This window comes from Lithobates pipiens, unplaced genomic scaffold (assembly GCF_037356315.1).
Source record: "Lithobates pipiens isolate NorthernLeopardFrog02 unplaced genomic scaffold, aLitPip1_a1.2 Scaffold_19, whole genome shotgun sequence".
NCBI lineage: Eukaryota > Metazoa > Chordata > Amphibia > Anura > Ranidae > Lithobates > Lithobates pipiens.
In genome coordinates, this window is record NW_027507764.1 from 582439129 (window position 1) to 582453833 (window position 14705).

The window sequence follows — 14705 nt, forward strand, 5'->3', positions numbered from 1 at the left end:
AGCACTGACATCAGAAGCGTGACATACAGCACTGACATCAGCACCGTGATATACAGCACTGACAGCAGCACCGTGATAGAGAGCACTGACATCAGCAGCGTGACATACAGCACTGACAGCAGCACCGTGATAGAGAGCACTGACATCAGAAGCGTGACATACAGCACTGACATCAGAAGCGTGACATACAGCACTGACATCAGCACCGTGATATACAGCACTGACATCAGCACCGTGATATACAGCACTGACATCAGCACCGTGATAGAGAGCACTGACATCAGCAGCGTGACATACAGCACTGACATCAGCACCATGATATACAGCACTGACAGCAGCACAGTGATAGAGAGCACTGACATCAGAAGCGTGACATACAGCACTGACATCAGCACCGTGATATACAGCACTGACATCAGCACCGCGATATACAGCACTGACAGCAGCACCGTGATAGAGAGCACTGACATCAGAAGCGTGACATACAGCACTGACAGCAGCACTGTGATAGAGAGTATTGACATCAGAAGCGTGACATTAAGCACTGACAGCAGCACCGTGATAGAGAGCACTGACATCAGAAGCGTGACATACAGAACTGACATCAGCACCGTGATATACAGCACTGACAGCAGCACCGTGATAGAGAGCACTGACATCAGCAGCGTGACATACAGCACTGACAGCAGCACCGTGATAGAGAGCACTGACATCAGAAGCGTGACATACAGCACTGACATCAGAAGCGTGACATACAGCACTGACATCAGCACCGTGATATACAGCACTGACATCAGCACCGTGATATACAGCACTGACATCAGCACCGTGATATACAGCACTGACATCAGCACCGTGATAGAGAGCACTGACATCAGCAGCGTGACATACAGCACTGACATCAGCACCATGATATACAGCACTGACAGCAGCACAGTGATAGAGAGCACTGACATCAGAAGCGTGACATACAGCACTGACATCAGCACCGTGATATACAGCACTGACATCAGCACCGCGATATACAGCACTGACAGCAGCACCGTGATAGAGAGCACTGACATCAGAAGCGTGACATACAGCACTGACAGCAGCACTGTGATAGAGAGTATTGACATCAGAAGCGTGACATTAAGCACTGACAGCAGCACCGTGATAGAGAGCACTGACATCAGAAGCGTGACATACAGCACTGACATCAGCACCGTGATATCCAGCACTGACATCAGCACCGTGATATACAGCACTGACATCAGCACCGTGATATACAGTACTGACATCAGCACCGTGATAGAGAGCACTGACATCAGCACCGTGACATACAGCACTGACAGCAGCACAGTGATAGAGAGCACTGACATCAGAAGCGTGACATACAGCACTGACATCAGCACCGTGATATACAGCACTGACATCAGCACCGCGATATACAGCACTGACATCAGCACCGCGATATACAGCACTGACAGCAGCACCGTGATAGAGAGCACTGACATCAGAAGCGTGACATACAGCACTGACATCAGCACCATGATATACAGCACTGACAGCAGCACTGTGATAGAGAGTATTGACATCAGAAGCGTGACATTAAGCACTGACATCAGCACCGTGATATACAGCACTGACAGCAGCACCGTGACATTAAGCACTCACACCAGCACCGTGATATACAGCACTGACAGCAGCACCGTAAGCAGCCCCAGGAGTAAGTCAGCACAGCACAGGGATGGTGTGATCCCTTCATAATAAGCAGGCCCAGGAGAAACTCAGCACAGCACAGGGATGGTGTGATCCCCTCATAATAAGAACCCCCAGGAGGAAGTCAGCACAGCACAGGGATGGTGTGATCCCCTCATAATAAGAACCCCCCAGGAGGAAGTCAGCACAGCACAGGGATATCATAAGCAGCCCCAGTAGAAATATGACACCGCTCAACCTCTTCAAAGAGGAGGGTAGGGGCATATAGTACGGTGTGCTTTTTTGGGACAAGGAAGTGAGCCAAATGAAGAAAGAAGGTCTGTGTGCTTGATTAAAAAAATTGTTTATAGACCTATACATGGTCTACTGGTCACGTGTTGAATTCCTCCGAGATCCATGCCTCATTCATTTTTAGAAATGTGAGGTAGTTAACACTGTCGTGAGCTAGGCGAGTACGCTTATCGGTCACTATCCCCCCTGCTGCGCTGAACGTCCTTTCGGACAGGACACTGGATGAGGGGCAAGCCAACAGTTCGATTGCAAATTGGGCAAGCTCGGGCCAGAGGTCAAGCCTGCCCACCCAGTAGTCCAGGGGTTCATCACTCCTCAGAGCGTCCACATCGGCTGTTAACCCGATGTAGTCGGACACCTGACGGTCTAGGCGTTCCCTGATGCTGGATCCGGATGACACCTGTCGATGGGTCGGCTGAAAGAATGACCTCATATCCGAAGTCACCAACACATCTTCAAACCGGCCTCTTCTTGCAGGCGCTGTTGGATTGGTATCCACAACTCCTTCTCTGGGAGTGTGAATTGCTCCTCTGCCAGCGCTCGCAAAAGCAGAATGCAGCATTTCTCGAAGCAAGGCCTGGAAGTGCTGCATTCTGACAGCCCTCTGCGACGGCGGTAACATTTCCGCCATTTTGTGTTTGTACCGGGGGTCTAAGTACGTTGCCACCCAGTACTGGTCCTTGACCCTTATGCTTTTTATACGGGGGTCCCTATTAAAACACTGGAGCATGAAGGCCCCCATTTGCACTAAAGTGGAAGCGGTGTGGTGGCCTGGCTCCTGCTCATCATCCAGGATAATGTCGTCCTCTTCATTCTCCTCTCCCCATCCACGCACAACAGGGATCCCAGAAAGGTTTAAAGCATGCTCTTCTTGCTCCTCCTCATCCGCCCCGGCACCATCCTCCTCTGACACCTCATCAGACTCCTGTTGTTGACTTGTCTCAGATAGAGTAGCCCCCCCTGGGAATTCATCCAGCATTGCTACTTCCTCATCTTCCCGCTCCTGCTCCTCCACAGCCTGATCAATGACACGACGCAATGCACGCTCCATAAAGAAGGCATAAGGTACCATGTCACTGATGGCGCCATGGCTGCGACTGACCAGTTTGGTGATCTCCTCAAATGGCTGCAGAAGTCTGCATGCGTCGCGCATGAGCAGCCACTGGCGCAGTGCAAAAAAAAAACAGCTCCCCAGAACCGTTTCTTTCGCAGAGTTCATACAGGTAGACGTTAGGCTGCTCCAGCAGAAACGTGCAGTTATCAAGCATATAGAAGGTTGAGTTCCATCGCGTCGGGCAATCGCAAATAAGACGTCTGACCGGCAGATGGTGTCGCCGCTGAATGTCAGCCAGGCGAGCCATGGCCGTGTAAGATCTTCTGAAATGGGCCGAGATTTTCCTTTCCTGCCGCAAGATGTCCTGGACCCCAGGGTATTTGACAAGGAATCGCTGCACGACCAAGTTTAAGACATGTGCCATGCATGGCACGTGCGTGATTTTGCCCTGTTTCAATGCGCTAAGCAGATTGGCACCGTTGTCACACACCACTTTACCAACTGTCAAATTGAGCGGTGTTAGCCACTGATCTGCCTGTGAACGCAAAGCTGAAAGGAGTGCCGGGCTAGTGTGGCTCTTGGCTTCCAGGCACAACAGACGCAGCACGGCATGGCAACGTCTCACCTGGCATGTGGAATAGGTTCTGAGGAGCTTGGGCGGTGCAGCGGAAGAGACGCTAGCAGCAGAAAAGGAGGAGGCAGCTGAGGAGGAGAGGGAGGAGGATGGAGTAGGAGGAGGAGGAGAAGAAGAGTCAGGCCTGCATGCAATCCGTGGCGGTAAAACCAAATCTACACGGGTGCCACGGGTTACATGCTTGACGGCCGTCAGAAGGTTCACCCAGTGGGCAGTAAAACTGATATACCTTCCCTGCCCGTGTTTGCTAGACCACGTGTCTGTGGTCAGATGTATCTTGGCACCGACACTGTGTGCCAGAGATACATTCACTTGCCGCTGAACATGGCCATATAGCTCTGGGATGCCCTTCTCTGAGAAATACTTCCTTCCTGGGACCTTCCATTGTGGTGTTCCAATGGCCACAAATTTGCGAAAGGCCTCCGAGTCCACCAGTTTATATGGCAGTAGTTGGCGGGCTATCAGTTCTGACAAGCCAGCCGTCAACCATTGGGCAAGAGGGTTATCCGGCGTCATCATTTTTTTACGCTCGAACATTAGGCCCACGGAAGCCTGCCTTTTTGCAGAAAAACGTGAGCTTGGCGTGATGGAAGGTGGAGTAGAGGACAATTGTGAGGAGAGAGGAGAAGGAGAAGTAGAAGACGAGGCTGGACGGTGAGAGCCTGCAGTGTGGCTTTGTGTGTTCTGTTGCTCCCACTGGGCTTGGTGATGGCTGCTCATGTGCCTTCTTAAGGCGGTCGTCCCTAGGTGAGTGTTGGGCTTACCGCGACTAATGCGTTGACTGCAAAGATTGCAGATGGCAACGCTATTGTCAGCAGCGGACACGTTAAAAAAAGCCCACACTGCGGAGCCATGTGCCGGTGTCCTGGGAGCGCCAGATGTGACCGTACATGGTCGATGACTCGCTCCTGATACATTTGCAGTCTGCTTTGTCCCTCCTGTGCAATGTAAGTTATTCCTGCTTCTCCTCCCTATCTGCTGGTCCATATCTCCCTCTGAACTCCCCTCCTCTTCCTCTCTTGTGGGCACCCACGTGACATCACTAGACACGTCATCATCAACGTCACCTTCCCCACCGCTATAAGTAGAGATCTCGGAGTAGGCAGCAACACCGGGGACCAACCTCCTCCTTGGGCTGATCTGGGTACTGTCGTCAGACTGCTGAGTAGCGGTTGTTGCTACCTCCTCTTCCTGATCCAATACCAAGAGTGGCTGCGCATCAGAAATGTCCTCTTGATATGGATCGGAAAATAATTCCTGTGACTCAAGCGGAAGGTATGTGGTGGTGGTGTTGTTGGTGGTAGTGTCTTTGGGGGTGCACATAGCAGAGAGTGAAGAAGAGGGTGCAGATCGAGAGGATGAGGAGGGTGCAGAAGAGTAAGGCTGAGCGAGCCACTCAACCAAGTCTGGTGCATCCTTTAAAGTAATTGAACGCACCTTCTGCAACTTCCCACTTTGGCTCAAGGCTCTTGCTCCTGCCCTACCCCTACCACCCCTGTGGAAGGGCCTGCCTCTTCCTCTGCCTGTCATTTTTTAAATCACCCTGTGACAAAACTCTTAGTCCCTATACCGCTGAAGGACTGCTGCAGTATAGGGCAGCGGTCAGCAGTGGTGCACCTCAACCCTATGTATTGTGGACCGATAACAGTCCTTATAGAATAGCAGACTGTACCTCACTCAACCCTATGTACTGTAGCACCCTAGACCAAGTTACCAGTCCTTATAAGAACTTTTGTGGACCAAGCAGGTTGTGTGCTAGTGATTAGCAGACTGTACGTCAGTCCCTATACCAATGAAGGACTGCTGCAGTATAGGGCAGCGGTCAGCAGTGGTGCACCTCAACCCTATCTATTGTGGACCGATAGCGGTCCTTACAGAACAGCAGACTGTACCGCACTCAACCCTATGTACTGTAGCACCCCAGACCAAGTTACCAGTCCTGATAAAGAGCTTTGTGGAACAAGTGAGTTGTGAATGATTAGCAGACTGCAGCAGAAGGGCAGCAGTCAAGTATAATATTCTTTCTATATTTGGAAGAAAGAATATTATACGTGTACAAGCCTATTACCATACCACTGATACCAGTCCTGAAAAGAACCTTTGTGGAACTAATAGTAACAGCAAGTCTTTAAACTGACCCTCACTGCCTGACACACTGCTTCCTTCCTGTCCCTATACAAAGTGGCAAAAAAGAGGAGACTGGAAAGATTACTGGTTACTGGAATAGCTCTTTTGTGGACCTGATAGTAACAGCTAATGATGATGATGATGATGATGATGATGATGATGATGATGATGATGATGATGATGATGATGATGATGACTAATCTGACTCTCCCTGTAGCACACACCGTCCTGTCCCTTTCTCTAAACTGACAAAAGACACTCAGGCTGCTGCAAGAATCAGTAGCACAGCAAACCTATATATACCTAACACCTATACCAGTCCTGAAAAGGACTTTTGTGTACCAAATAGCTAGCGATTTATCTCTCCCTACTCCACACAACAACCTTTCCCTATAGTGACAGAAGAAAGAATGTAAAATGGCCACCGGATCGGGTGTATTTATAGGTTAGGGGGAAATGTCCAAGTGTCCATGTGCTGTCATGTCTCAATTGGCTGTCCTGTACCCCATGATGGATGTGTCATCATGGGTCAAAGTTCTTTTACACATTAAACACGTAAGTCCGCCGGGGCGAACGACTGCAATAGGCGAGCGAACGAGCGGACCGCGAACGGCCGAAATTCGCCGCAAAACGACCGCCGGGCGAACCGTTCGGCCATCACTAACCAGCACCAGCAGGAGACGAGGATTTGCGGATGAAACCTCGACAAAGCGCGTCAACAACATACTCCTCCATGGCCTTATCCTCCAAGACCGACAAAGGGTAAACCCGGCCACGAGGAGGTATGGCACCAGGTTGAAGGTCAATTGCACAATCATAAGGGCGGTGTGGAGGCAAACTACCGGCTTGACCTTTATCAAAGACATCGCCAAAATCACGGTACTCCTCCGGCAGGGAGGAGAGTGAAGCGGTGCACAGGAAGCATGTCTCACTGCATTGTGGTGACCAGGAGATAACCTCAGCACGGAGCCAATCAAAAGAAGGGTTGTGACTCTGTCTCCAAGGATAACCAATAACCAGAGGAAATAACTTGGAATTGGATTATCTCATGGTGAAGAGCCCCTACGGCCATGGACAACGGAACCGTCTCATGAGTCACATGGGCAGGCTGTAAAGGTCTCCCGTCAAGAGCCTCAATGGCAAGTGGAGTGTCCCGCAGATGCAGCGGAATCGAGTGCTGCCAAACAAATGCAGCATCAATGAACAGGCCTGCAGCCCCAGGGTCGATTAGAGCCTGTATCTCGATGGACGACTCAGCCCAAGAAAGGGTGACCAAAACCAGAGGCTTATCCTTCTGGATAACTGGGGACGAAACAACGACACCCATGGTCTGTCCATGACAGGACCTCAAGGTTCGGGCCTTCCCTAGACGGGTAGGACAAGACTTCAAAAAGTGACCTGCCTGGCCACAATAAAGGCACAATCTCTCCCTCCTCCTAAAGGCTCTCTCATCCGCAGAGAGACGCGTGAAGCCCAGGTGCATGGGTTCATCTTCACTGACCAACTCGGTACCAGGAGGCATGGGAAGTGAGGGAGGCATGGGTGGGACTACAAAGCTCGGAGGCAAACTTACAGGAGGCTTCCGCAAGCGCTCCTTAAGAGAAAGCCTTTCTCCGAGTCTGGAGTCAATGAGAATGGCAAACGAGAACAAGCTCTCCAGCTCAGTGGGAATATCTCGGGCTGCTAGCTCATCCTTGATGGAATCCGAGAGGCCATGAGAAAAAGCAGCCACGAGGGCCTCATTGTTCCAAGCAACCTCTGCTGCCAGAGTATGGAGTTCAATGGTGTAGTCGGCAACAGTTCTCATACTCTGATGGACATGAGGCACTTGGCAGCAGAAGCGTAGTGTGCAGGGACATCAAAAACCCTTTTAAAGGAGGCCACAAACTGAGGGTAACTCAAGTCAACAGATTTTTGCATCTCCCATTGAGGGTTAGCCCAGGCCAAGGCTCTCTCAGAAAGCAAAGATATCACGAAACCTACTTCGCTTCTGTCCGTGGGAAACGCCTGGGCCAGCATTTCGAAGTATATCGCAACCTGATTGAGAAACCCTCTGCATTGAACTGAATCGCCCCCAAATCGCTGGGGAAGCGGAGCAGAACCAGACATACCTCTTATATTATAATATTACCAACAAGTGGATTGACTGTGTCTTCTGAATTCATGGCCTTCACGTACTTTCAGGAACCATGAAACAGACAGAAGTACAATCAAATCACACTTGTTTATTAATAAAAATAAAAAAGGTAAATAGGAAAAAGCGTAGTCAAGCAAGCCAGAGTCCAGTAGCCAAATCGGGTAGTCAGCCAGTCCAAAGTTCATAAACCAGATTGGGTAATCAGCCAGTCCAGATGTCAGGGATCCAAGGACAGCAACTGCAAGCAGGGTGGAAGCCAGGAGGGATGTTAGCAAGCCAGTCTTGAAACAACAGTAGGAGATGGTTCCTAGTGATGTGACCAAACGTGAAGGCAATGGAGAAATGAGCTGGAGACTTTAAATAGGCAGGCCAGATGAGCATCATCGGAAACAGCTGGTAACTGTGGAGAGAGAGGAGAACTGGCAATTAGCAAACAGCTGAGCGGCCAGCCCAGAGGAGGAAGGGCTAAGCCAGCCCTGACAGGCGTCAGCCTTCTCTGCCCAACTCACTGCTGTAGCCCTTATGGAATGAGCCCGGACACTCACTGGACTCCTCAGGCCAGTACACGAATAGGCTTCCTCAATAGCCATTCTTAACCATCTCGCTATGGTTCCTCTGGAAGCTTGCTTTCCCTTTTTATTGCCTGAAAATAAAACAAATAGAGCATCCGCACGTTTAAAGTCTTTAGTGGCTTCCAAGTAACTTAGGACTGCTCTCTTAACATCCAAGGTATGGAATTATTCTTCCTTCTTACCTGACAGATTAGAGCAGAATGTAGGAAGAATTATCTCCTGAGATCGGTTCTGAACCAACGCCAATTTGGGCAAAAAAACTAGGATCCATTTTTAGGACTATTCTATCTGGAAAAACAGAAAAAAATGGCTCCTTGATTGACAAGGCCTGCAACTCCTGACTCTGTGAGCTGATGTAATGGCCACAAAAAAAACGGTTTTCAATGTAATCCATTTCAGGGAAGCCAAATTAATAGGTTCAAAAAGGACCCCCCGGTTAGGGCCTGTAGAACAGTAGTCAAGTCCCATACTGGGCAAATCTTGGTCACGACCGGTCTAGACCTAGAGAGAGCTTTGAAGAACCTGGTTACAAAAGGGTCTGAGGCAATAGGTTTCTTCAGGAAAACCCCCAGTGCGGCTATTTGCACCTTGAGGGTGCTGATTGCTAGATTATTGTCCGCCCCTTCTTGCAAAAACTCCAATACTGAAGCAATTTGTCCTGGCGATCTTGCAGAAGTTTTGCACCAGGCGTTGAACACCTTCCAATATTTGAAGTATATTGCCCTTGTGACCCTCTTCCTACTGGACATCAGAGTAGCCACCAACTTGTCTGAGAACCCCTTTCTCTTCAAGAGCTCCTCCTCAGAAACCAAGCCGTGAGTCTTAACTTTGCTAGATCTTGATGGACCAGAGGGCCCTGCAGGAGGAGATCCCATCTTAGAGGAAGATGCCAGTATGGTTTTAGCTGCATCTGTAGTAGAGCCGGGAACCACGGTCTTTTGGGCCAAAATGGAGTGATCAGAATTATCTTTGCCTCTTCTTTCCTGATCTTGCTTATAACCCGCGGTATCAACTGAAACGGGGGAAAGGCGCAACATAGGTGAAAATTCCAAGGCATCCACTCCCACTGACTGCTCGTGCCTGTTCAAGGAGAAGGAGAGAGGGACCTGGGCATTTCCCTGAGTGGCAAAGAGATCTACATTTGGCTGTCCTCATCTGTCCATGATCAACCTGAAGACCTGCCATTCTGTCTCTAAGACCTGGTTCCTACTGAGGAAATCTGCTTTTTCATTTAGAAATCCCTTAAGGTGGATCGCTGAAAAGGATAGCGTATGCTGCTCTAGCCAAGCCAGAATACCCTTTGCCAGATATTGAAGCGCCTTGCTTCTGGTTCCCCCTTGCCTGTTTATGTATGCCACAGCTGTGGCATTGTCCGACAGCTCCCTCCGATTTGAGGACCTCCCTGCCTCCTCTGTGGACCAAGAGCCCTGAAACCACTGACTGTCCATGTCAGCCGAACCTGGACTGTGAAGGACCACAACAAACAGGCCTTCGGAAAAAAGAACCTCCTGGCTCCTCCACCACCATAGAGTTCTCTTTACTGTGGTGGGCATCCTTACCAGAGAATCCAACAAGCTATGTTGGTGGTCCCAAACCTTCAATAAGGTTTTTAGAAGCCTGAAGTGGTGCTTTGCCCACTGGACCGCTGGGATGGAAGAATTTAAAGTTCCCAACACAGACATAATCTTCCTTATGGACAGGGACTGATTGGACTGTAGTTGAGATACTAATTGTATCAGCCTCTCTCTCCTCTTCCGGCAGGAATATCTTCTGATCCAGAGAGCTGATACGAAACCCCAGGAAGATCACTTCCTGAGCAGGGACCAAATTTAATTTCTGTAGATTTATAATCCAACCTAACTTTTAGGTGGGTGCAGGCTCTGTCCAGGTCTTCTTGCAGGCCTTCCCTGGTCTGGGCAAAAAATATCAGGTCATCCGAATAGGGGATCACTGAGATTACCTCTAGATGTAGGGGGGCTTAAGCTTCGGCCATAATCTTGGTGAGCACCCTCGGAGATGAGGACAGGCCGAACGGGAGGGCTCTATACTGGAGATGAGCTACCCTGCTCCCTTCCCTTAGTGCCAAACTCAGATATCTCTGCGACCTGATGGAAAATCAGGACATGGAGATATGCATCCTGCAGATCTTTGGATGCCATATAGTATCCCTGATTCAGAAGGTTCCTTATGGAGAAGATGGAATCCATCCGAAACCTCTCGTACTGCACCGATTTCTTCAGCACTTTGAGGTTTAAAATGGAGTCGGAAATTTCCTGAGGGCTTCTGGACCCTTGGGTTTTTGTGCTGCCCAGGGTTTCCTCTCGTTCTGCGTCCTATTCTCCGATTGCCCCTTTGGGGCCCGAAAAAAATGCCTACGCATCTGCCCTGGCTTCTTCTTGACCAGAAAGGACTTCTTGTCCGCCATCCTGTCAAGAATAGACTCCAAGTCTGAGCCGAATAACAGATCCCCTGCAAAGGGAATACTGCAAAGTCTATTTTTTGACGCCGCATCCCCTGGCCAAGTTTTCAGCCACAAGAATTAGTCAGGGTGGCTGACCTGGCTGTCATGCGGACCGACTCGCAATATACGCAATTGCTGCTGAAAGCGTAGAAAAGGAGTCTAAAATCTCCTGCTTTGGGAAATCAGCCGTGATGTATGCTTTTAACTGGTTGACCCAATGATCTAGATTTATTGCCACACAGATTGTTGCCATGGCCGGTTTCAAATCATTATTGACTGCCAGGCTCTCTTTAGAAGGAGGTCCATCTTTTTAGCCATAGGCTCCTTCAAGGTGTCCATGTCCTTGAAAGCCAAGTCTGTCGATTTTGAGACTTAAGAAAAGGCCGAATCTAACTAACTTCGGGACCTTGTTCCAAACAAAATCTGGACTGTCTTCAAAAAGGAAACCTTCTCATGTGCGCTAGAGAAAAATGGTTTCTTCTCGGGCTCTAACCATTCCCTCTTAATCATGTCAGAAACCAGGGAATGAACGGGGAAGGTGCGACTCTTGGAATCCCCTAGCCCAGCATACATGCGATCATGTAGAGAGAGCTCTTTCTTCTCTTCCTCAATTCCTAAGGTCGCATAGATCTCCTTGAGACCTCCCACTTCTTCTAAGGATAATTTATACTTAGAGGCTGCCTCCTCTTCCTCCGAATCAAATTCATGCAAGGCCAAAGAGATAGAATCCTGTGAGGTGTCTTGTGACATCCCCCCCCCCCCCCGTCATCAATTGAGAACACCCCTGGGGCTCCAAAGATGACTGTGGGGTTCTAGGCTCTCCTGATGTTCCAGGATCTTCCAGCAAATTAGACCTGAAAGCCCAAAAGGTAGCCTTGAGCTCATCCTTAATGGTTGCTACTAAATCACCACAAATGGATGGGGATTCTTCCCAAACCAGGCTTGAGATACAAGACACACAGTGCGTTTTGATCCAGGTTTGACTTTGTTTTTCCTTGCATACAGGGCATCTCCTCTTAACTGGTTGGGCAGCACTTTTTGCCTTAAACAGAAAAGAGACAAGGAAAAACAAAACTACGGCATTTAAACTCTGCCAAAAAAACTAATGCAGATGACACCCAGGTGCAACAAGGGAAGACCACACAATTCCCAGTGCCCAGCAAGCCAACACCCCCAACACCCCACACCATCCAGCAAACAACACTGACCCCTTAAGGGGGAGGGGGGGTGCGGGGAAAACAGGGGAGGGTGATCACTTCCCTCCCCCCACAGGAGCAAAAAGGATCCGGCCATTGAGAGACACTGCTCCTACCTTCACCTTGCTGGCGCCTTGGCTTGACCCCTTGTCTGCATTGCTCTCCATCGTTAGCTCTAGCAGACGCGTGGAATCATGCACCACCGGTCCCGGGATTCAAAATCGCTGCTGCGCCGACCCGGAACCAGAAATAAGGCGCCTGTTGACCCTCCTCTCTCCCCCTGCATTCCAGCGACAGGAAATGACGCTGCGCGCCACCAGAAGTCCTGCCCCTTTCCCAAAGGATGTGGCCGAAGGCTCTCCTGGACACCAGAAAGATAGCGGCCGCCTCTCCCGCGATGCAGCATGCGATGTGCGTGGGGAAAATCAAACCCTGCAGCCGCCAAGCTCTGCTCTGGGGAAAAGACTGCCGGCATACTGGCTCTCCCCAAGCACTGAAGGGGGAGAGAGAGCCCATGTGTCCTCACAGGGAGGCGGATGGGAGGACCAGATCCACAGGAAAAATAAGGTGAGAACCTAACCACTCTCAGGCCAGCCCAAGAGACCATGGCTCCCACCGGAGGTGTTCCTCCCAGTTGGAGGAAACACAAAAAACTGAGGAGGCTGCGTGGAGGCTTTCCTTAAAAAGCTCTGATGGAAGAGGAGTTTCCTTTTGGGAGATGGAGCCATGATCTCTCGGGTGGCTGTCATTTTGGAAAACAACATTTTATAAACAGAAAAACTTATTTTTTCAAAAATGTAAGTCTTTTATAATTTGTTTAGCAAAAAATTAAAAACCCCAGTGGTGATTAAATACCACCAAAAGAAAGCTATATTTGTGGGTGGGAAAAAATGTATTTGAATTTGGTTACAGTGTTACATGACCGCGCAATTATCATTCAAAGTACGACAGCGCTAAAAGCTGAAAATTGGTCTGGGCAGGAAGGGGGTGAAAGTGCCCGATATTGAAGTAGTTAAAATTTAAAAGAGACAGTACACATGTTTTTTTCCCCATTTTCCCCTTATTGTTTTGGTATATTTTATTTTACGTTAAAACACATTAAAAATAATAAAAGCGCCTAAAAATGATCTGGCACTTTAACATTTTGCGGTTTGTACTACTCCCCCCTACCTTGAATAACAAAATACACAAAAAATGAAAAAAAAAAAACACACCACACACAAAAGGCAAAGCAGACAGAATAATAAAGAAAACATCAACATGATGCAGCATATCTTTTGTCCAAGTTACATTAAAAAATTTACCTTTTTTACCACCCTTAGCCCCCCCAACCTGTACAACCCTCAACTCACATGATAACAAATATTGCTTCTAATATTTTTATTGGTGAATTTATACAGATATATTGACCATCACCGAGATTTACTAACAGATTCTTTATAAGATAAGATATACATACATACACACACATTATATATATATATATATATATATATATATATATATATATATATATATATAGTATAATACACCAAAAAGTAAAAATATCAAGGATTCAAAAATCAAACAACCAGTTTTTTCTTTATACCATAAAACAATCTTAAATCAATACAATGAAATTAGAAACAGTGATAACAAATATTAGCCCATAATAATAATAATAATATTACATAATAATATTAAATAATATTACAAAGAGATGGTTTACATGTGTTTTAGCCACAGTCCCATTGACTTCTATTAGATCACATGTTTTGCAGTGTTTCGGAAAGCGCACCAAAGAATTGGCATGCGGTAATTTTCCGAAAAATGCGGCAAAAGCAAGCGATCCCAATAGAAATCAATGGAACTGTAGCTAAAAACTCATGTAAAATGCACGTAAACCGTGCACACACTTGCTCTGCCCCCCACGTCTCTGATCTCTAAAACTAAACTCAAAACTGTTTATAGTTTTGGATAGAGGGGTGAAAGGTTAGAACCTCTGCCTAGTTGTTATTGCCGTCTGTTTCCCCACTGTAGAGATGTCCCCAGGTGACCACAGACACAGAACGCAACTGAAAGGCTTAGATTTTATGGCTTTGATTGGAACAGGAGATGTGGGGAAACCTTCTAATGTGTTCCGGTGACACCGATCTAAGAGGAGAATTCCTCTGACCTTGGAGAGATTTCTTCTCACTTTTTGTATCTCTGGAAGCTTTCTCTTCACTAAGAAAAGGGCTTTATATACAAATTTAACCAAAGCATGAAAATGAACACTTCAAAATAATAAAATTAGATCTACAGGCAAAACGTTTTCTCATTTTGAATTTTGAGTAAGCGAAGATAATAACCTCTATCAGCTTGTGTGTCCTATTGGGGAGATTTCCCTTCACTTCCTTTCCCATAGCCAAACAAGAAGTGAGAGGAAATCCCGGGTTATCTCCAGAACTAGTGTCCGCAATGGAAAAATGTCCCCTCTATTCCTGTTCTGGTAACAACCAAAAATTTGTAATTTTCTTTCACTCTCTGTGATATCAATAAAACAGGACAAAT